We start from the raw sequence: 23376 nt of genomic DNA, 5'->3' as shown, positions 1-23376 counted from the left end.
GCAAATGACACACAATGGAGTTGTTTCAATTCCATCCAGTAGAGGGCTGCTCTCTTACTCTTCCTCAATCTCTCTCGCACACTCTGCAGTCCACCACAATATTATTAATTTAATTGGTCATTAAGGAGGCTATGATCCCCATTGCTTTAGCCTTAACATTTCTCACCACTTGCACTACTTTTCACTTTCAAAGTCCGTGCATTCATTAGCTTTTAATCACCCTATTAACAAACCACACGTCTCTACCTGATTTGGAGAGGAGGGGGTTGTGCTGTTGGAGGCACTCGGTACATAATCCTCAGCTGTGAGTGTGCAATTTTTTCCAGGAATGTGACGCCGATCACTGCTCCTGCCCCTAATCATTATTTTTATTATCAATAATAAAATGCTGAGCCCCTTTCTGCTTCATATTGCCAAGGTGCAGCAGATGGCAGCAGAGTAAACAGAGAGATGTTTGTAGTACAAACATTTGCTCGGCAGTGACTCAGCAGTGCTGTAGGTCTGGTAAATTAGTTCTTCCCAGCTGGACTTTTCAAGGCTCATGGGCCCTCCAGGCTAAAGCCCTACCCAGTTCAGGAGTGCAGCTCTTGGCTTTCATTCGGTGAGATGAGCCAAACTGGAGGAGTTTTTGGGAAAGTCTCACTTCCCGATCACACAGCTGGAGTCAGATGGGCAGGGCCCAGAGCAGCACCAAGTTCTCAGGTAGATGGAAGTCCAAGTGTCAAATAAATAAATACATTTAATTTAATTCTATTTTATTCTGAGTTCTATTCCCCACTCTGCCACTGGTGACCTTGGGCAAGTCACTTCCCTGCTCTGTGCCTCAGTTTCCCCATCTGTACAATGGGGATAACGATACCTACCTCCTTACTAAAGCACTGGGAGATCTAGGAATGAAAAGTGCTGGATAAGAGCTAGCTAATAATCATTTCAATATATAATATAATTATACAATTATTATTATAAATTGCACTGTTTGGTACAACACATTTTTTCTGTGTACTAAAACCAGTCGTACTCTTTCGGCCTTTTGGAGAACACAGTCCAAAAAATGGGTGGTGTGGAGCCTGGGATAAAATGTTATCAAGGCGCGTGCTAATGCTGACTGTTAATTAATTGGTACTCGTAATTAATTGTGCGATCATGCTTGTATTGTTTATTGTGCTTGTTCTCTTGTTGTTTTGGTCTAGTCACTTCATGATTTCACTGGTTTACGAATTTCTTTGCACGCCAGCTGTCTGAAAAGGATGGCGTTTGCAGACAGATGCTCTGGAACAGACATGCAGGGAAGGAGCTCAAATTTTTAAACGTTCTTAAGTAATTTAGGAGCCCAGATCCCACTGGCTTTCCTTGAGGCTGACGCTCCGGAATCGCTCGACTATTTTAACCAGCGTTCCTATCTGGGGCAGCATTTAAGGAGAGGTTGATAGAACTGGACATGTTTAGTCTAGAGAGGAGAAGACTGAGGGGTGACCTGATAGTCTTCAAATATGTTAAGGGCTGTTATAAAGAGGATAGGGATCATCCAGAGCCGTCTCTAGGGTATGGCGAATTGGGGCAGCCGCCCTGGGCCCTGCACTTTGGGGGACCCCATGCAGGGCTGCCCGGGGGGGGGCAAGTGGGGCAATTTGCCCCAGGCCCCACAGGGGCCCCCACGATAATATAGTATTCTATAGTATTGCAACTTTTTTTTTATGGAAGGGGCCCCCAAAATTGCTTTGCTCCAGGCCCCCTGAATCCTCTGGGCAGCCTTGACCCCATAGCCGAATTGCCATACCCTACAGACGGCTCTGTGTGCATGTCATGCAGGGGGCGCTAGGCCGGACTAGTGGGGGCAGGGTTAGAGTGCAGGAGCCAGACTGGCCCAGGGGGCTTAGCAAGGGGCCTGGCACCGGCAGCAATGACCCCAGCCTGCCCCGCTGGCTCCCGGTGTCACTTGGGGGAGGAGGTGGAAGCCGGAAAGAGGAGGAGCAGGAGTACAGCATGGCAGGGCAGGGGCTTGAGGGAAGGGTTGGACTGGGGGCAGGCCCTGGGGTGGAGGGGGCAGGCCCTGGGGTGGAGGGGGCAGGCCCTGGGGTGAAGCAAGTGGGATTGTCCCAGGCCCCACACCCCCCGTAGGGTTGGCCCTGGGCTCATCAACTCTTCTCTGTGTCCACTGGAGGTGGGACAAGACGTAATGAGCTTAATCTGCAGCAAAGGAGATTTAGGTTAGAGATTAGGGGAAACAGCTGAACTGTAAAGATAGTTTAGCATTGGAACAAGCTCCCAAGGGAATCCCCGTCACAGGAGGTTTTTAAGAACAGGTTGGACAAACACCCATCAGGGATGACCTGTGTTTACTCGGCCCTGCCTCAGCGCAGGGGGCTGGAACAGATGACCCCAGGAGGTCCCTTCCAGCCAGACATTTCTCTGATTCTCCGTGTCTAACTTGGAGCATGTGCTTAAGCCCCACGTGCGTGCGAGCGCTGGCCAGCATAGGGATAATTTCCTGAATCGGGCCCTGGGAGACTCGGCGGGTGACCTGACCCTGCTCTCATTTGACCACCCTGGGAAGTTTGCCCAGTGACTTCAGTGGCAGCGGCACTGCCGCCGAAATGGGGCAAAGGCTCCGCCCACGTTCAGCTCATTTCAGGATATGAGAGGGCGAGGGGGTATTGGGGGTAAGAATGTCGCAACCTCTGTTGAGGCCGTGCAGAGGAAACGCTTAGTGGAATGTGATTCGGGACAGAGAAGTGACTGCGCAAAACACTGGCCTCGCTTACTCAGCCTGCTCCCTGCGTGTCTCTGAGTCACATCCCCTGATCCTGGCAACTCGGCCCTCCTGCTCCCTGCCAGCTGCGGGGAGTGAGCGGCGGGTGTCCTCTGGACCCACTGAATTTCCAGCTGCACTGGCGTTGTGCCCAGGGGTGGTGGAAGGAGCCAGCTGGAGTTTGAGATCTCGGGGGTGCTGTTTAGGGGGGTGCTTCTCTAGACGTCAGTTGCCTGGCAGTGACTACGCGCCCCGGCATTCTGAGCTTTTGTTTTACTGCAACAGCACCCTGAGATCAGGGGCCCTACGTCCTGCTTGTCCTTCCCCCCTACATCCCCCGTTCCCCACCCCTGCAAGAGATTACTCCAGAGACGCAGACAGGGATGGGAGCAAGGAAGTGGGGAAGTGCCGAGCTCTTTGCATAGCCACTTCAAGAGACAGCCAAGGAAAGCAGGGTCTAGTGGTTAGAACAGGAGGCTGGGCATCAGGAGTCCTGGGTTCTGTCAACAGCTCTGGGAGGGGAGTGATGTTTAGTGGTTAGAGAAGGGGGGGACCAAGACTCCTCAGTTCTGGGAGGGGAGTGGTGTCTAGTGTTTACAGCCGGGAACTGTGACTCAGAAGACCTCAGTTCTACTTCCACTGTTGGGAGAAAGCAACGTCTAGTAGCTAGAACAGGGGACTGAGAGTCAGGGTTCTTGGGATCTATTCCCAGCAATACCTGTGCAACCTTAGGCAAATCTTGTCCCTGCCCTGTGCCTCAGTGTCCCCATCTGTAGAATGGTGCTGATGGGACTGTAACAAGTCAGTGACCACATATGATTCTGCTTACCCAGAGAAGGAATTCAACCTTTTCTTCCTGCTGGAGCATGTGTCACTGCCGGAAAGCCCCTGTGAGTCAGGCTGAGCAGGAGCCAGTTCTGCTAGGGCAGGATGGGATTATGTGCCATGTGTTTCCCGCTAGTTCCCATCACACCCCATACGGTTAGAGCCCCCAGTGCGAGTTGGGGACACTGATCATTCTGCTTCTCTGCGCCTCTGTCATGCTCTGGGCAGTGTGCGTGATGTGCCCCCGCCTCCACCCTCCTGGCGAAATCCACAGGGGACATGAGCCTGTTACAGCCCTGCATGCTAGAGGCTTGGCTCTTTGAATCACACTGCAGCAGCACCTGGTTCAGTCCTGGTGTGGGTGGCATGCATTCTTCTGCACGGGACCTGGACTGTGTCATGGTGCCAGGGCTATGGTGGGTGCCCATGGTTGCAGAGGGTGAGATGGCCAGGGCTAACCTGATGGAAGGTTATGAAAATCACGACAGGGACCTTTTCCCCCTCCTCTTCCCCAGGGAGCCAGGGCAGACAACAGAGCACCAGGCTGGTATGTTTACAGTGATCGGGGTTGCTAGGTGGATGGGATTTCTTGTTCTGTACCGGCTGAAGCTGCATCAAGGTGTGTTTTCTGCATTCCTAGGCATGGCAACCCACAGCCAGTGCTGGGAATCATGGCTCTGCCCAGAACTGCGTGTTGGGATTGTATTGGTTTAGCCTCTCACGGTACGTCTACACTGCAGAAAAAAAACAAAACCCTGGAGCAGCGAGTCTCAGAGCCTGGGTCAACTGACTCGGGCTTGCGGGGCTCACGCTACGGCAATAAAAGCAGCAGTGTAAATGTTCCCGCTCTGGCAGGAGCCCAGGCTCTGAGAGCCACCCCCAACTTGCTGGGTTTCAGAACCCAAGCAGGAACGTCTACATTGTTATTTTTAGCCCCTTAGCCCAGAATCAGTTGACCTGGATTCTAAGACTTGTTGCTGTGGGGTTTTTTTTTGTAGGGCTGCCCAGAGGAGGGGGGGCAAGTGGGGCAATTTGCCCCAGCCCCTGGGCCCTACAGGGGCCCCCATGAGAGTTTTTTGGGGCCCCTGGAGCGGGGTCTTTCACTCGCTCCGGGGGCCCCAGAAAACTCTCGCGGGGTCCAAGCCCCCAGAGCTTCTTCCACTCCGGATTTTTGGCAGCAGGGGGTCCTTCCGTCCCGGGACCTGCTGCCGAAGTGCTGGGTCTTCAGCAGCGGGGCCCCCCGCTGCCAAAGACCCCAGACCCCCTGAATCTTCTGGGCAGCCCTGTTTTTTTGTAGTGTAGACATACCCTTAATCGACTATGGATTTGATGGAAGGTCATTATGCATCTTGGTATTATTAATTAGCATTCTCTGAAAGGCACCCAAAATTGGACAGACAGACAGGCTCAGCGGACGAGTCTAGGTACTGATCCTGCAGCTGGGCCCCCTGCCCGCATGAGGATTTCCAAGGGCTCAGCACCCGCAGTCGGGGCTAGGGGCCAGGATTTTCCAAACAGCTCCACTCCCATTCGGCCACCAGAACGAGTGGCCCATATTTCCAGCCCGGCACCCAAAAGGGTCAGGTTTGGTGAGAGTCTTGGCACCCAGGGTGCTGCCCATGAGTTGAACTCTTCTGAAAGGCAGGTCCCTAGTACTGTACGGAGCTGGTCTCTCTGGGAAAAGGGATGACAGTATAGCTGTATTTAAGGTACTTACAGGGCTCCTCTCATTACCAGAGCATCTGAGCACCTCACACCCACCCAGTGCAATAGGGAAGTGCTATTATGGATCCCACTTACAGATGGGGGAACTGAGGCCCTAATCCTCAAAGGTTTGGTCCCCAGTCATTTGCCCAAGGAGCCTGGGTAGAGAAAGGAATTGCACTTAGGTTTGCCAAGTCCTAGGCTAGTGGGCTAACCACTAGGCCATCCTTCCTCTCTGGGGAAGGGTTTGTTTGACCTCTGTCATGTCTCATTTTCTTAGGTTCTGACCTGGCCCCCCCCACCCTAGTATCTGAGCACATAACAGTCTTTAATGTATTTATCCTTACACCACCCCCGTGAGGCAGGGCAATGCAGTTATCATCATTGTACAGATGGGGAAACTGAGGCAAAGTGACTGGCCCAGGGTCACACAAGGAGCCTGTGGCAGAGCAGATACTTGAACCCAGGCCTCTGGCTAGTGCTCCGACCACTGCACCGACTGCCCCTCCCTGCCTTCTCCCCGAGTGTCTTGGCTCCATGACCCCATGTTTAACACGCCAGATATTCACTCCCGCCATTTCTAAGCCTCGCCCATTAACTCTTTAGTTGCTGTTTTATGGATGACTTGACACATGCACACATCCCTCCCTGAGGCTCAGGGATGCTTCGCTCGCCCTACTGAGGGGGCAGAAACCTCCATCCTTCTAAGGTAGATCCACAATGCAAAGAAAAGACTCCTAGCAGCAAGCCTCAGAGCCAGGGTCAACTGACTTGGGCTCATCTGAGGGGGCTAAAAATAGCAGTGTAGCTCTTTGTGCTTGAGCTGGAGACCCTCCGTCCTCACTGGGTCTCAGAGCCTGGGGCTCCAGCCCAATTGTCTGCACTGCTATTTCTAGCCCTGTAGTGCCAGCCCAAGTCAGTCGACCCCGGCTCTGAGACTTGCTGCCGGGGGTCTTTTATGGTAGGGTAGCCGTTCTCTAAGTCTTCTGGCCCTGGGGTACCCCCTGCAGCCACCAATTGGGCGTCCCTGCAAATCACAGAATTAAGCCCGGTCAGTTATACGCCCTCCCTGCCAAGCGCACACTTCTCCATTTGGTCTGAGCAGGCCCGCCGCGGCTGCCACGAACCTGTCTGCTCGACAGAAAGGTGCCTGACTCACCACCGTGGCCACCATGTGAGTTAGATGCCTCCCAGGCGACCTGTTGGCTGTGCCCCCCATCCGCTAAGAGCAGGCACTGCACAGGCGGGTGCTGCGGTCTATTGGGTGAATGGAGGGAGGCCCTTTCAGCCACCGATGGTGACTTTGTGAGGTCACTTTCTGGGGCTAAAGGAAGAGGACTTAGACTTACAGTGCACTGGAGTGGGGCTCAGGTGACCCAAGTTCAATTCGTAGCTCTGCTGGTAAACTCAGTTTCTCCATCTGTAAAATGGGGACAATGACACTGACACTGACCTTCTTCGTAAAGCACTTTTTGATCTATGGCTGCAAAGAGCTAGGGATTTGATTCTGTTGACAGCATTGGCAGGACAGCAACTGGTGTGAATTGTGGTGGATTGAAAACTGTGTTAATTATAAGCTGTCACTTTAAATTCTCAGGGGTCTTCCTGGTTTTGCTGGCAGGCTAGGGGGCTCTGTAGGAAAGCATGCAATATGGGTCCAACAGCAGTCAGTGCTAGTCTGCAAAGAGCCATGCTAGAGCAAGGTGGGGTGAGAAGTGCCTCCCTGCCTTACGGAGCAGCCTGCTTTGTCTCTCTCTGTTTTTGGTTCTTGTGTGTTAAGATCTGGAGTTTAAGAAATAAAGTCATATTATGCTACAACCTTCCAGCAAGAGTATTGATGTTTTCATCTGACATCTCAGTGTGCATGCTCAAAGCAAGAGACTCTCCTTCCTCCTTCCGATGTTGGGTAAAGGAAGTTGGCAGCTCATAGCTTGGTCAGAAGGACCGAAGCAGAATTCCTGTTCTCATGTTACAAGAAGCTCTGTTTGTCTACTCCTCTTTGGATTCACTCCATAGCTACTGACACAAAACCCTGGCCGAGTGCCATCGGGAGCTCTATTGGTGTCCCTTGCCAGCACCCTGTTGCCTCTTAAATCCAGACTCAAGGGCCATTTTTCAGGGAGCACCTACTGCCCCCTGATAACAGGAGGTGCCTATGTTTGGTTTTCATTTGGCCAGTGTCAGGTTTAATCTTGTAGCCAGGCAAGATTCTTCGTTTTTCACTACCAGGCAGGGTTGTGCTGTCTACCTGACAGCTTCTTTGTGTTTAACACCAACACCCAGATTTCACAAGAGAACTCTGTGCCTTGGCAGGAGTTCACAAGAATATATTTTAGTTGGTTCCAGGCGGCGTTTGTCAGACCTGCCGCTGTAGCAATGGGATAGGGCGTGTCCAATTGCTCTCCTGAGTTTACAAATACAGATGATGTGCCTCAGTGTTTCTCCAGCCTCTGATACGCCAAAAATTAAGCCAAGCTGAGTTCTCACCCAAGCATCAGGCACTGTGGCCCCACATTGTGCTTTGTGCCACTTGAGACAAGCACCAAGAAAGCAGCATAGAGATTTCCCCCTCCCTATTGACAGGCACTGCAAAAGCCATAACAGACAGGGGCGGCTCCAGGCACCAGCATGCCAAGCACGTGCTTGGGGCAGCAAGCCACTGGGGGCGCTCTGCCAGTAGCCCCGAGGGTGGCATGCGTGCGGAGGGTCCGCTGGTCCCGCGGCTTTGGTGGACCTCCCGCAGGCAGGCTGCCAAAGGCAGCCTGCCTGCCATGCTTGGGGTGGCAAAATGGCTAGAGCCACCCCTGATTACAGAGATTCTCACTGGGTGCTCTCTGTACTGCCATTGGACATCCTAGGACACTGAGCGTGGGACTGCTGACTCTCAAGCTACGATGGCCCCCAGAGACTTTCCACTACACGCTTCCTCTTTGCAGTCTCTCTCACCTGCCACTCTTACATCATGTTGGTGAGATGCTCAGGCCCTGTGTCTCCTCCAGGCAATGTGACAGCACCCGCAGAGAAGAAGCTCAAAGGAGCAGACTCTAAAAAGCTAATGCATCTGGTGACACAGAGATAGAATCTGAGGATTAGAGTCCTTCCCATCAGCCAGACTGACTGACAGGACTTCCCCAGCAGCTCTTGATTTTAGGGAGATATATATCTCCCTATAGCAGAGTTAAGGTTGCGAGGCAGGGCTGGTGTGCACCTTGGTGTGCACCCAAGGAGCAGGATGGGTCGAGGATTCTGAGGGGGGTGGTCAGGGGGCAGGAAGTGGTGGTGGGGTCGGATAGGGGGCAGGGCCAGGCTGTTTGGGGAGGCACAGCTTTCCCTATCCTAAAACTCATTCAGCAGTTTGAGGCTTGCAGGCAGCTATATAACACAAAGAGCCAAGCTGTTATCTTTTCCCTTAGTGCTACCATCCCTTTCACTTCTCGAATGCCAAGTTATAGTCTACATTTAATTTCAGTGCCAGAGGGAGATTCACGTCAGGGGAGGGTAGCCTCATTTAAAATTAGTCACTTTAGATTAACTGTGATAGAGCCAAGAGAGCCATAGGGGAGGGATCACATGAGAAGAGCAATATCCTACACCATCTACCTTCTTCCCAACCCTACCAAGGGAGACCCCCCGCCCGCATTCCCCGAGGCTCCAGAGGGGTTAATTCAGTGGTTCTCAAACTTTTGTACTGGTGACCCCTTTCACATAGCAAACCTCTGAGTGCGACCCCCCCTTATAAATTAAATACACTTTTTTATATATTTAACATTATTATAAATGCTGGAGGCAAAGCAGGGTTTGAGGTGGAGGCTGACCGCTCGCAATCCCCAGTAATAACCTTGTGACCCCCTGAGGGGTCTTGACCCTCCCCGTTTGAGACCCCCTGAGTTAATTTAATTTTAGCACCCTGTGTCCATTCACATGCATGTGCTATTTTGAGCATTTCAGTTTTCACAACATAGGCTCATCCCAGATTCTGGAACAAGCTCAAATGCTCAGTTCGTGGAGTATGTACATAAGCTATACTAAAGACAAACCCACAGTAACTGTCTCCACTTTGTGAGGGACCCCATGGAGCTAGTCTCTAGGAAACAGATAAATTCATGGAGGTTAAGTCCATTAATGGCTATTAGCCAGGATGGGTAAGGAATAGTGTCCCTAGGCTCTGTTTGTCAGAGGGTGGAGATGGATGGCAGGAGAGAGATCACTTGATCATTACCTGATAGGTTAACTCCCTCTGGGGCACTTGGCATTGGCCACTCTTGGTAGACAGGATACTGGGCTGGATGGACCTTTGGTTTGACCCAGTATGGCCATTCTTATGTTCTAACCTAAACGAACCCTAAGTTATGGAGACAGATATGAGTCAAGGAAGCCAGCAGAGTATCAGAAACCTGGAAAAATCTCTGACTAGATGGGCTCAGGCGTTTGGTCACAAGCTGAGGTGGTTCAAAAGTTTTGGATTTTGTTTAAGTAGAATTTTATTGTTTCTTTAAACAATTAAACACAGCAAACAGCAAATATTTGGCCACACACTTCTGAAACCCCAAAACAGGTTCAGGTTTTGGCAGACTAATTTCAGCTTTTCAATTAAAAAAAAAACACAATAAATTTTGAAGGAAAGCAGACATTGTCCGTGATTTTTTTCTGCTTTTAAAAACCCTCTAGTTTTTGATCCAAAAAAAACATTTTGACAGAAAATATTTGTCCAACCCTTTTAATGAGCTTTAGTGCCTTTTAGCACTAGCTGATACTGAGAACCAGTGATACCTTGTAAAGGTGACTTGAAAAGAAGTTTTCTCAAAACTGGGTTTGTGCCAAGATGTGGAAGGTTTTTAAATGGGGGAAGGGAAGTGGGGAAATTTGCCCCAGGCTCCACAGGGGCCCCCACAAGAATATAGTATTCTATAGTATTGTAACTTTTTTTATGGACGGGGCCCCTGAAATTGTTTTGCCCCAGACCCCCTGAATCCTCTGGGTGGCCCTATCGATCCTCATATACCTCTTCTCTCTGCTGATCTCTGTATCCATTTCTCTATTGATCCCTGTATTTATCGATCCTCGAAGACCTCATCTCTCTATTGATCTCTGTATCTTTTGATCCTCATACACCTCATCTCTCTATTGATCCCTGTATCTATCGATCCTCATACACCTCATCTATTGATCCTTGTATCTATCGATCCTCATCTTTCTATTAATCCCTGTATCTATTGATCCTCATACTCATCTCTCTATTGATTCCTGTATCTATCGAGCCTCGTACTCATCTATTGATCCCTGTATCTATCGATCCTCATACATGTCCTCTCTCTACTGATCCCTGTATCTATTGATCCCTGTATCTATCGATCCTCATACACCTCCTCTCTCTACTGATCCCTGTATCTATTGATCCTCATACTCATCTCTCTATTGATTCCTGTATTTATCGATCCTCATACACCTCATCTATTGATCCCTGTATCTATCGATCCTCATACACCTCATCTATTGATCCCTGTATCTATCGATCCTCATACACCTCATCTATTGATACCTGTATCTATCGATCCTCATACACCTCCTCTCTCTACTGATCCCTGTATCTATTGATCGTCATACTCATCTCTCTATTGATTCCTGTATCTATCGAGCCTCGTACTCATCTATTGATCCCTGTATCTATCGATCCTCATACACATCTATTGATCCCTGTATCTATCGATCCTCATACACGTCCTCTCTCTACTGATCCCTGTATCTATTGATCCTCATACTCATCTCTCTATTGATTCCTGTATTTATCGATCCTCATACACCTCATCTATTGATCCCTGTATCTATCGATCCTCATACACCTCATCTATTGATCCCTGTATCTATTGATCCTCATACTCATCTCTCTATTGATCCCTGTATCTATCGCTCCTCATACACCTCCTCTCTCTACTGATCCCTGTATCTATTGATCTACTGACCCCCCGTCTCTATCCAGCTATCCGCGCATCTCTTTCCCTGTCTCTATTGATCCCCCTCCCCCGCTACTGATTTATCAATCGATCCCTGTTACCAGCTGATCCCCGTGTCTACCCATGTATCCCCCCGCTCCTCCCGCCTCAGCCTGCCCCCCTCCCGCCCCGCGAGTCCCGCCCCCCGAGGAGCGGCCGCGCGGCGGCAGCAGCAGGCTGGGCGTGGCCTCTGGCCGCCCCGCCCCGCCGGCCCCGCCCTTGCTCCCCGGCGGCGGCTGAGGCCTCGCGCGGCCTATCGCTTTCTCCGCGGTCGACTGCTGGGGCTGGAGCAGGCTGTGGCGCGGCCGGCGGGCACGTCACTGGGGCAGGGCGCGCGTGGCCCGGCGCCTGGCAGGGGCGGGAGGGGACGGAGAGGCGCAGGCGAGAGGCCGCAGGGAGCCCGCTCCCCCTCCAGCTGTTCACAGGTGAGGGTGTCGGGGGGGGGCTCGACGGGCTCGGGCTCGGGCTCGCCCGCCGGGCGGGGCGGGCGTTGGCAGCGCCGCCTGAGGGGAAGCGACTTGCGGCTTTCGGCGAGTGTTGGCTGCAGGGTGGGGTTTCGCCAGGCGGCTGCTCCCCGCCCCAGCGGCCCGCGAGAGGGAGAGGAAAACAACGCCCCCCTCTCTGCGATAAGGGGGGGTTGGGGAGCCCCCCCCTCTGCGATAAGGGGGGTTTGGGGAGCCCCCCTCTCTGCGATTGGGGGGGTTGGGGAGCCCCCCCTTTGATGGGGGGTTGGGGAGCCCCCCTTTCTTCGATTGGGGGGGTTGGGGAGTTCTCGATTTCTCCCTCTCTTGTGTGTGGAAGTAACTTTTAAAAAGGGAGGGGGGTGGTTTCTGCAGCACCCCCCCCGGCCCCCTCCCTTGCCGTGACTCACGGATTCAAACGGGCTTTGGTGCCTTTCAGCCAGGGTCCCACCCCCCTGAAGAGTTTACAAGAAACTGATTCACTGGGGTGGGGAAGGGGAGTCATTTTTCCTCTCTGCCTATTGCCTTTGATGGCGCCTGGGCTTGAAACGGTCAAAGAAAGCGTTAACCCCCCCCCCCCCCTTTATCTTTTCCACGCCCTGGTCTTCACTTTGGCGGGGTGGGTTTTGCAAAGTTTGTTTGCCAAGGATGGCGGGGGGGGGGGGGATCCATCGGCTCTCCCGTTTGCAAAAAGCAGAGAGGCTGGAAGCGTCTGCAAGGCACAAGCTGGGAGCCTGGCGAGGTTGCGTGGGCTGGCCGGCGCCACTTCTGAGCCTGCGGGGTGTGGAAGGTGCCACGCTCCCCTTAACATGAGGGAATGCAACGGGCTGGGTGGATCGTGCCCCGAAAGTACGTTGGAGGAGGGGCTGTTATCCCACTGTTGATAAAGTATCTCCGCTCCCTTCCCCCCCCCGCTTGGTGGGTAGTGCCTTGTGGAGTTTGGACGATGCACTTTGTGCGATATAATTATTTTCCAAATATTCTACCTTCTCTACCCCACCATACTTCCTACATTTGGGGTACATGCTTTCTGCGTTTATAAAGATTTTCTTCATTTGCTTCCATTTTGGGGGGGAGGAGAAGGAATCTGCCCTGCCCTGCCCTCAATCTTGTTGCTGTGGTGAGTTTGAGACCTTAATGTAACTGGGAAGGTTTGCAGGGAGCATGTTTTCCGAGGCCTCAATTACTGGAGTTTATCTTGTTTTGACTCTTCAGATGCTAAACAGCACATATCTCAGCCCAGTCTCTCTTTTTTTTTAAGCTCCTGGGCTGCTGACTTCCCACTTTCTGAATTCTAGGAGGCATAATGTGACTTGCCAGTTAACGGATCTGAGTCAAAGCAGATTGTAGTCTGTGGAAAAGATTCCATATCATACATTAAGTTCTGGATAAATGTTTCTCTTCAGACACCCCATGTTTCAGAGGGATTGAATCAGAGAGGACATGGACTTTTATGGGGCTTAAAGGGATGGAAAAATACAAATTTAATAGCATCTGGGCTCCTAACTCTGCTGGGGTACTCTGAAAACCCCACTTTTATGTGGCTCAAGAAAGACCACACAGCAAGTTGGATGCCAGGGAAATTCCTGGCTCCCAGCCCCATGCTTCATCTGTGAGTACATTCTAGCATTCAATAAAATAGGTTTCATTATACAGAATCTGAGGCTGCCTTCCAAAGTAAGATAGCCGGATCTCTGGGCTCTCTCTTAAACAGAACGAAAGACTCTGTTTGTAACGTTCATTGATTCAGCAATACAGGTTCTCAATTACTGTATTTTTTGGATAGGGGGGAGGGAGGAAAGGGGACAGGAGCCCAGTCTATCAGAACCCTTGTTGACTCTGATTGTACGAAACGGGTCAGTCAGAATCTGCAATAACTTTCCTTGTGACACGAAGATCAGGAAATAATTTAACAATCTAGGAATAACTTGCGAGGAAGGATGGCCCCATAGTCAGGACACTAATCTGTGACTTGGGAGATTGGTTTAATTCCCTGCCCTGCCGCAGACTTCCTCTGTAACCTTGGGCATGTCACTTAGGAAATCAGTGGAAGTTAAAAGCCTAAATACATTTGAGCATCTGGGCCTTAGTTCATCTGTGCCTGAGAGTCCCCAACTGTAAAATGAGGGTGATCCTTCCTCACAGAGGGTTTGGGAGGATAAATATGGTAAAGATTGTGAGGTGCTCAGATACTACAATAATGGGGGCCAGCTAAGGACCTTAAGGTAGAATGTCAAGTATCAGAGGGGTAGCCATGTTAGTCTGAATCTGTAAAAAGCAGCAGAAAGTCCTGTGGCACCTTATAGACTAACAGATGGATTAGAGCGTAAGCTTTTGTGGGTGAATACCCACTGCGTCTGACGAAGTGAGTATTCACCCACGAAAGCTTATGCTCCAATACATCTGTTAGTCTATAAGGTAGAATGTGTAACCTGCTTGATGCTATAATGTAATTCTTGGGCACCTTTTAAAATTAGCCTACTCTGTACAGTAATAAGTCAGTGAATTTCTGGTCAAAGGAGGCGTTTTGATAGCTGTGATAAAGGGGGTAAGTTTCTACCTTTGAGATAAAGGTCTCGCCTCTAATCTTGTTTTTAACCAGGGTCATCCTAGTTCTAGTTTATATTTACTGGGGAGCCTGAATCTTTGGCCGTGTTCATGGTGGCTTCAGCTGACAACCCTGGCGCTGAGCAAACCAAAACACTTAAAAGCAAAAGTTTCTGATTCCAAGTTCATCCCAAAACAACCCTCCTCTCCATTCCCATCTAGATGGATTAATTCAGCAAATTTATACAGCAAATCTTGCAAGGCTCTCAGTGGAAAATGGTACTTGATTTACTCTTTCCTCTGTCGTCATAACTGGAATTATAAATATTCCCCCTTAAAAAAATATAACAACTTGGCTGAGTGAGCAGAATCTTGTGGGGGCACATGCAGCACCTGCACTTTGCAGAGATAATTTAAAGATGTGTTTTCTGCCACAAAGAGCTTTCAGTCTGAAGCAAATATAGGATGTAGTATCATTACCACTTCTGTCTCTTGCTTGTGCTTTGACCTGGTCTTTTGGTCTCTGTTGAGCAGGTGGTTCTCTGCACTCATGTGGAACCACATTTTTGGGTTGGGATTTGCGTGGAGAGGTCAGATTGCAAGATGGGGGGCTTTTGTGAGCTAATCCTGAACACCCAGTTAGCCAAACATTGTTAATCCATGCGTTTTCCCTCCCCCTTCCCTAGCTCTGTGATTTTGAAGTGTTGAACAATCCAGACTCAACTCCTTCAGGTTAATTATTCACATCAGTGGAGAGTTTCATGTGAGCTATCTATTTTTGAGTGTAGATTTCCCCTTTTTCCTCCCCCTCCCCAAATGGCTGGTGATTTTTTTTTTTGATGCTTCTGTTTTTGTGTGCCCAAATTGAAGCACCTTGGGCCAGATCCTCAGCTGGTGTAAACTGTCATAGCTCCATTGTGACTATGGCAGGTACTTAAGACTCTGAAATTCAACCCCCTTTTAGAGCGCTTTAAGTTTGGTCCCACAGAATGACTCATTGCTTTTGAAAATGGTGGCTTAGTTATTTTGAAGCCAGCAGTAGCAAAGCAGAAGTTGCCCAGATGTAATGTGTTAAAGCAGAAGTGGCCCAGATGTAATGTGTTAACTATGAAGACAAAAATACTCTATTCTCTGTAAATCCCTATCTGTCACTCAGAAATTATAGGATGTCAAATGGGTTGAAAGAATTTTAAGAATATTGACCTGTCATCACTACTGCTCCATGTGTGTATGTTTACATAGGCTGGTCTGTTTCGCTTTTGTTTTTAGTTACTTTCACTTTCTGGTTCTCATGCCCCTTAGACAACTGTTTGTTTGGATTTTCTGAAGCTACCCAGAAATCCATTTGTGGTTTTTCAAAAGCACTCAAGGCCCTGATCCTATAAACCCTTACACACAAACTAAACTTTTTACTGTTATGAATAGTCCCATGAATGTGTTTTTTAAAAAATATGAAATGAAATCAGGAGGCAAATAAACAGAACTCAACACTTAGATTTCAGAGTGCTTTGCACAGAGGAGGTATCATTATACAGACAGGGAAACTGAGAGACACAACTGTAGTGACTTGCCTGAGTCACCCAGCAAATCAGTGGCATAGCCGGGAATAGAACAGTCTCCTGAGTCCCAGTCCAGTAATCTACCCAGTAGGCTGCACTGTTGGGTTCTGTTTATTTGCCTTCTGTGGTGTGTGTGGTATATTTTGTTTTTGTTTTGCCATTAGGGGTCATGTTTTCAAGCTTTTCTCTGCAACCACAAGGGCTAGAAGTGATAGAGTCTCATGTAACCTCCTGACTACAGGATCAGGGGCTTTTTTAACAACAGTTATCACAAGACTCATGATTCAAATGGCAAGAATAGGCAACACTTCTTTGCAAATAAATCTTATTTCTCCCTTCTAAGCTTCTGATAACTAATAACTGAAAAACCATGTGTGTGTGTTTATGTATATTAAAAAATAAAAAAAAAATTGAAATTGTGGAGGTAATGAAACAAACTCCACTGCTTAATCACTGCTCCATTGTAACCCCATCCTGATCTCTTATCTGTAAGGTTGTCTACTTAAATCAGGATGCCCTCAAGTGAGGGCAGAGGTGTTGGCATCTTAATACTGCAGAGCACGTGAGATGCCTTCTGGTGCTGTATAACTAATAATGCCACTTAAAAAAAAACAAAAAACCACTGCTAACCCTAAATTTGGAGACTAATCTTAAATTGATGATGTCTCTTTAACTCTGAGGAGCATCACTGCCAATGCTACAGATTTCCCTGGTTTTGGAGATGACAAGCACATAATCTCATTCATTCATTTTTTTTAAATTAAAAAAAAATCATGGAATTAGTTAAACAAAACCCAAACTACTTGAGTAAATTCCAAATGCAGCTGATAAGCTTTTTCATAGCCTGCAGCTGCATGTCTGCCTATGTTTAGATCTCTGAATCCAGCTCTCTGCTCAGTTAGTTGCTTACATTCTTTGACTGCCAAAAATCTCTCCTCTTAATGGTCTAGCTCATCAGCCAGTGAGCTGCACAGTTCTCCATCAGAGTGGCTTTGTGGTCTAGTAGGTAGGGCACCACCCTGAGACTAGGGAGACATTAGTTTTCTTCCCAGCTCTGCCACTGATGTCCTGTTTGCCTTTTCTGGGCCTTTCTTTTCCATTCCCACCCATTGTCTGTCTGCCTAGTTTTTGTTTGTTAGGCCCTGATCCTGCAAATGCTTCTTATCATGTACCTAACTGTGACTCATGGAGGTAAAATTAAACGTGCTTAAGTGCTGGTAGGATCAGGGCTTTACACTGTAAAACAGGGATGATAATTAGTCCTTATCTGTCTGGTCTGTTTAGATTGGGGGCTCTTTACGGGCAGGGTGTGGTCCTCACACAGTCTGTGCAATGCCCAGTGTGACAGGACCTTGATCAGGGTCTCAGGGTATGTCTACATCTACAATTTTGCAGCGCTGGTTGTTACAGCTGTATTAGTACAGCTGTATAGGGCCAGCGCTGCAGAGTGGCCACACTTACAGCAACCAGCGCTGCAAGTGGTGTTAGATGTGGCCACACTGCAGCGCTGCTGGGCGGCTTCAAGGGGGATTCGGGGAACGCGAGAGCAAACCGGGGAAGGAGACCAGCTTCCCCGCGGTTTGCTCTCGCGTTCCCCGAACCCCCCTGCAAACCGCAGGGAAGGAGACCTGCTTGCTCGGGGGTTCGGGGAACGCGAGAGCAAACCGCAGGGAAGGAGATCTGCTTGCTCGGGGGTTCGGGGAACGCGAGAGCAAACCGCAGGGAAGGAGACCTGCTTGATTACCAGAGAGGCTTCCTCAGGTATGCTGGGATACCTGCTTATTCCACAGAGGTCAAGAAAAGCGCTGGTAAGTGTCTACACTTGATTACCAGCGCTGGATCACCAGCGCTGGATCCTCTACACCCGAGACAAAACGGGAGTACGGCCAGCGCTGCAAACAGGGTGTTGCAGCGCTGGTGATGCCCTGCAGATGTGTACACCTCCTAAGTTGCAGCGCTGTAACCCCCTCACCAGCGCTGCAACTTTGTGATGTAGACAAGCCCTCAGTGTGCTGCTGTGACACACTGAAGCAACAGTGAGGATGCTATTTTGGCAATGAGTTTATCAGTTTACTCTTGATTAGCGTCGGAAGGAGGGTTTTTTTTTGTAGACTAGTTTTGATAGCCACTCTAAGCATCTGAGTTCTGTGGTTTTGTGCTTATGACCATGTGCTGATGTGAAGCACTCATAATTCTCCTATTTTATGATTTGCATCTTAACAGTCCCTAGAAGCCCCAACTGGATTAGGGCCCCATTGTGATCAGTACTATACGTAGAATCATAGGACTGGAAGGGACCTCAAGAGGCTATTAGTCCAGTCCCCTGTACTCAAGGCAGGACTCAATATTATCTAGACCATAGCTGACAGGTGTTTGTCTAACCTGCTCTTAAAAATATCCAGTGATGGAGATTCCACAACTTCCCTAAGCAGTTTATTCCAGTGCTTAACTACTCTGACAGGAAGTTTTTCCTAATGGCCAACTTAACCTCCCTTGCTGCAATTTAAGTTTATTGCTTCTTGTCCTATCCTCAGAAGTTACGAATAATTTTTTCTCTTTCCTCCTTCTAACAAACTTTTGTGTACTTAGACTGTTACCCCCCCAGTCTTCTGCAGACTAAACACACACAAACTCTAAACCAACCCAACATGCCTCTAGTGTGACAAAGTCCTTGGCCTGAATTCCTTAGACAAAGGTGGGAGAAAGAAATAACTGTTTCCCTTTAGAAGAGAAACTGAGACACGGAGAGACCAAGTGAGTTGGGCTGGGAATTGGACCTGGGTCTTTTGAGTTCCTGTCCGGTGCCTGAACCATTTGCTGCCCAAACTTTTGGAAATGTCTTATCAGCCAGGTGTGGTAGTGGGACAATTGGAATGGACCAGAGCCATACAACGGTTAGATGTTTATCTTTTAAAAACACTCCAAGCCTTGAAGAAAAGCTCTAGTTCAAATGGGAATTAATTCGGGGCAGTTCTTGGGCTTGTGCTATTCAGGAGGCCAGACTAGAGGATCACAATCTTATGAATCTGTAACTGAAAAATGAGCTGAAAAACATATTAACTGACTTAATGATGCTGCTTTAGTCATCCCGTCCCTAAAATTGACCACAGCACTCGTTAATACTTGCACTTCCCTGAGCTAAAGGGATTGGCAGAAGTGTAATTGAGAGAGGGATTCCCCCCCCATAGGCTCTTTCTTTAAATATATTTTGTAAGTAGCTATTTTTGCAAAAATTCTGTTAGCGATCTAGCAATCTCACACACTTTTCATTAAAAACTAAAATACTTCTGATTAGCTGTATGGGTTAGTAAACAAACCAAGCAATAAGGAAGGAGGTGATCAAAAGTACCCCAGGGATGTAGGGACCCAAGACGTATTGACTTTGTATGGCACTTGTGCACCTAAAAATCTGGAAAATCTCCCTTTACATAGTTGTTAATACAATGAGAGGCCCTGTGGCCTGGTGTGTAGGATACTAGACTGGGACTTGCAGCCCTGAGTTCTATGTCCAGCTCTGCCACTGGCCGGCTGGGGGTCTTTGGGCAAGTCACTTCCCGTCTCTGTGTGTGTTTCCCTGTGCGTTGAATGGGAAGACAGGGATACTGACCTCCTCTGTAAAGCGCTTTGAGATCTAGAGATGAGGGGAGTGATGTATAGTGATTAGAGCCATTTGAGAGATGAGACTCCTGGGTTCTGTTTCAGTCACCGAGTTGGGTATGTGACATCAGACAGGTCACTTCCCCTTCTTGGTGAGAGGCAATCCCTGTCTCAAAAAGCTTTTACTCTAACCCATCTATAAAGAGAAGATAATGCTCACCTACCTTCCTCTACTAAACCAGACTGTAGTCTGTTGGGCGCAGCAGTGGGCTGGGTGCCAGGACCCCCTGAGTTCTAATCCTGGCTTGGCCACTGACTTGCTGGGTGACCTTGAGCAAGTTGCTTCCCTGCTCTGTGCCTCATTTTCCCCCATCTGTAAAATGGAGGTAATGGGATTTTCCTCTCACACGAGGGAGTTGTGAGGCCAAATCAATGTTAAGCTCTTTGCGGGTAGGCAACCTATGGCACTAGTGCCAAAGGCGGCACACGAGCTGATTTTTCAGTGGTACTCACACTGCCGGGTCTTGGCCAGCGGTCTGGGGGGCTCTGCATTTTAATTTAATTTTAAATGAAGCTTTTTAAAAATTTAAAAAACCTTATTTACTTTACATACAACAATAGTTTAGTTATATATTACAGACTTATAGAAAGGAGACCTTCTAAAACATTAAAATGTATTACTGGCACACGAAACCTTAAATTAGCATGACTAAATGAAGACTCGGCACACCGCTTCTGAAAGGTTGCCAACCCCTGCTAATGCAAGGTGTTAGGGGAGTAGGGCTGTAGCATCATGGGCACCTACCTGCCCTTTGTGCCGTTGACAGTCATCAAATCATAGAAATGCAGGGCTGGATGGGACCTCAAGAGGTCATTTGGTCCAGTCTCCTGCGCTGAGGCAGGCCAAGTAAGCCTACAGAATCCCTGACAGGTGTTTGTCTAACCTGATGTTAAAAATCTCTAATCACAGGGGTTCCACATCCCTGTTGGTAACCTGTTCTGGTGCTTAACTATGCTAATGGGGGGAGGGATAGGTCAGTGGTTTGAGCATTGGCCTGCTAAACCCAGGGTTGTGAGTTCAATCCCTGAGGAGGCCATTTGGGGATTGGTCCTGCTTTGAGCAGGGGGTTGGACTAAATGATCTCCTGAGGTCCCTTCCAACCCTGATAATCTATGATAATAGTTGGGACATTTTCCCTCCATTGCATCCCAGATGGTCTTGGCTGACATACGTCAGCTTTGATCCATGCCAGCTACAGCCCTTGCTTCCATTTGTTTTAGCAGCAGCATGGATTTCTTGCTCTTCTTTTCCCTCCCTCCTCCTTACAAATCTTCCTTACTTAGCAAAGCTTCAAGACTGAAGAGGAGGGTGAGGAGACAGGCAAATAGAAACCAAATTCCTTGGAAGAAGTGTCACTCCCTCCCCTGCAGTCTATTGAATCTTTAAGTAGACAAACTAATATTAGCTGTGGCACGGGGCAGGGAAGACTTCCGTGAGCCAGCAGGTCAATCAGGGGGCTTGGCGCACTCATCCCTTGTTTCACTGAAAGTAAAGTATTGATAGTGCCTTTGGCATCTTCGCTGTACAGATTTCCCAAGGCTGGAGGATCATGCCAGTGGGGGTCTGTTCTTGGTTGTCATTCAAACCTGTAATTCCGGATGTCAAGATCCTTTCATGGGACAGCTCTGCTCCTGCCCTCTTGCTCATCCTCTCTCTGCAGCCTGACGGATAGAGCCTCAGGAGACCTGGGTTCTGTTCACAGCTCTGCCATGGGCCTGCTGGATGACCTTGGACAAGTTGCTTCCCCTCCCTGTGCCTCAGTTTCCCAATCTACATGGTGGGGATAATGAGACTGACCATTTGTGTAGAGCGCTTTGAGATCTCCAGATGAAAATCAGTAGGCAAGAGTTAGAGCAGTGTATGTACACAACCCTCCAGCTCTTATCTAGTGCTTTTCATCTGGAGAGCTAAAAACACTTTACAAATATATAACATTCCATTAGTGTTTAGAGGCTGCAATTGAGATGTGGCCCCATCATGTTAGATGTGGTGCATTCACATAAGGTAAGTCTGCACTGCAATAAAAAACCTGCAGCTGGTAATTGTTTGTTTGGGCTTGGGCTGGAGCCCGGGATCTGGGACCCACCCCTTACAGCGGGTTTTCCAAGCCCAGGGTTCAGCCCAAGCCAGAACGTCTACACTGCTATTTTTTAGACTCGCAGCCCAAGTCCGTGTTGATCTAGGTTCTGAGACTCTGGGTTTTTTATTGCAGTGTAGATGAACCCTCTAGGGGAAGGTCTCTGCTCCAAACAGCCAACCATCTAATGGACGTGAAGTGGGAGGGGAAATGGGAGAGACTTGCCGAAGGTCAGGGCTGAGAACAGAACTCCTGATTCCCAGCCTGTGCTACCTCCCTGTGTGATGGTCCTATTAAATCTGTATTGGTGCAATGGGCTACATACCCTACCGTCTCTGCATCTTGCACCTGAACTGGGATCTTATCCCTCCCCTCACTCTGGGTGCTACAGGATTACATCTCCTCTGGTTGCATTTTGATTTGTACTGTGATAACTCTTAGATATCCCATAAGTGCCCTTTTGTGCCTCAGCTCAGAGATTATGGATTTAAGTGGGGAGAGGTCTTTGCACTGGCTTTTTGCAAGGGGAGGATCTAATTTTCAAAGGTGCTATGTCTCCGCAGCTCCCAGTGACTGCTGTAAATCAGGCTGCTGATTTAGGTGCCTCCTGTTAGGTCCCTGATTCTGGAAATCTCAACCCTGAACTGAGGAAAATCTGGACCCTGGTTTGGTTCCCTGATCCTCAGCTCTGGTTTCAGTCATCCAATGTCCTTTACTTAGCGAAACCCGAGAGTGCGGCCTGTTTGTGTTAGTGCCTAATCCTGCTTTGTGGGATTGTTTTCCTTCTTCTTTGTCCTCCTGATTCCTCTGCAGCCGGGGGAGGGTGGCCAGCATAGCTGTATACCCAGCACTGCCTTCCCTAGGAAGGCTCAAGCCTGGGAATTTATCATCTGTGGAAGTGAGGATGTGCTGATGTCTGCTCTATGCCTGGGTGACAAGTGCTACTGCTCTGCTAAACCTCAGCCAGCAGCACTCCTTGCTCTTCCAGCCCTGTCTACACACTCCCACATCACTGCTTCTTCAATCCTAACTTGCAGCCTCTACTGCCATTTCTGCCCTGAATTTCCCCACCCCTCAGCTCTGTCAATGTTGTAGAAGTGCATGTAACTGCAGTGGCATCATAGAGTATTGGGCTGGCGGTACAAGATGGGAATTCTACAACAAGTGGGAATATGGATGAATTGCCAAGAGGAGTACAAAGGAATAGCACAAGCATGTAGGGTCAAAATCAGAAAGGCTAAGGCACAAAATGAGTTTTGCGTAACAAGGGGCATAACAGGCAATAAGAAGAGGTTATTTAAATACATTAGGAGCAAGAGAAAGGCGGATGAAAGCATAGATTCTCTACTTAGCAGGGAAAGGAGAGCTAATAACGGATGATATCAAGAGGGCTGAGGTGTTTAATGTCTATTTTGCTTCAGTCTTCACTAGAAAGGTATATTGTAATTGTAACCAGATAGTTAACACAATTAATATTAGCAACAAGGGGGAGGGAACACAAGCCAAAATAAGGAAATAACAGGTTAAAGAGTATTTAGATAAGTTAGATCAGCGGTCCCCAAGCTTTTCGTCTGGCAGGTGCCAGACGAAGGACCACTGCGGCGGTGGAGCCCCCGCCGAAATGCTGCCAAATTTTGGCAGGGATGCATCTCGATGATGCAGCTTGCTGTCGACAAGCGACGTCATCGAGAGGCGTCACTGCTGAAATTCAGGAGTGACGCCTCTCGATGACATCACTTGTCGGCGACAAGCAGTGTCATCGAGAGGCGTCCCCACCGAAATGCCACTGAAATTCGGTGGCATTTC

General features: G+C 48.9%; 1 protein-coding gene across 1 annotated transcript in view; it reads left to right on the top strand.

Annotated features, from left to right (window-relative positions):
• Positions 1-11593: 11593 nt before the first annotated feature.
• The window catches only part of CERS2 (ceramide synthase 2), a 50805-nt gene continuing 39022 nt past the window's right edge, over positions 11594-23376 (top strand). Inside the window, exon 1 of the mRNA XM_030541924.1 lies at positions 11594-11693. The gene's annotated coding sequence lies outside the window, so the exon portion shown is untranslated. The remainder of the gene's footprint in view (positions 11694-23376) is intronic.

Source organism: Gopherus evgoodei, chromosome 24, assembly GCF_007399415.2.
Source record: "Gopherus evgoodei ecotype Sinaloan lineage chromosome 24, rGopEvg1_v1.p, whole genome shotgun sequence".
Lineage (NCBI taxonomy): Eukaryota > Metazoa > Chordata > Testudines > Testudinidae > Gopherus > Gopherus evgoodei.
Note: the sequence above shows the minus strand (reverse complement) of the source record. Positions and strands in the feature narration are given on the sequence as shown.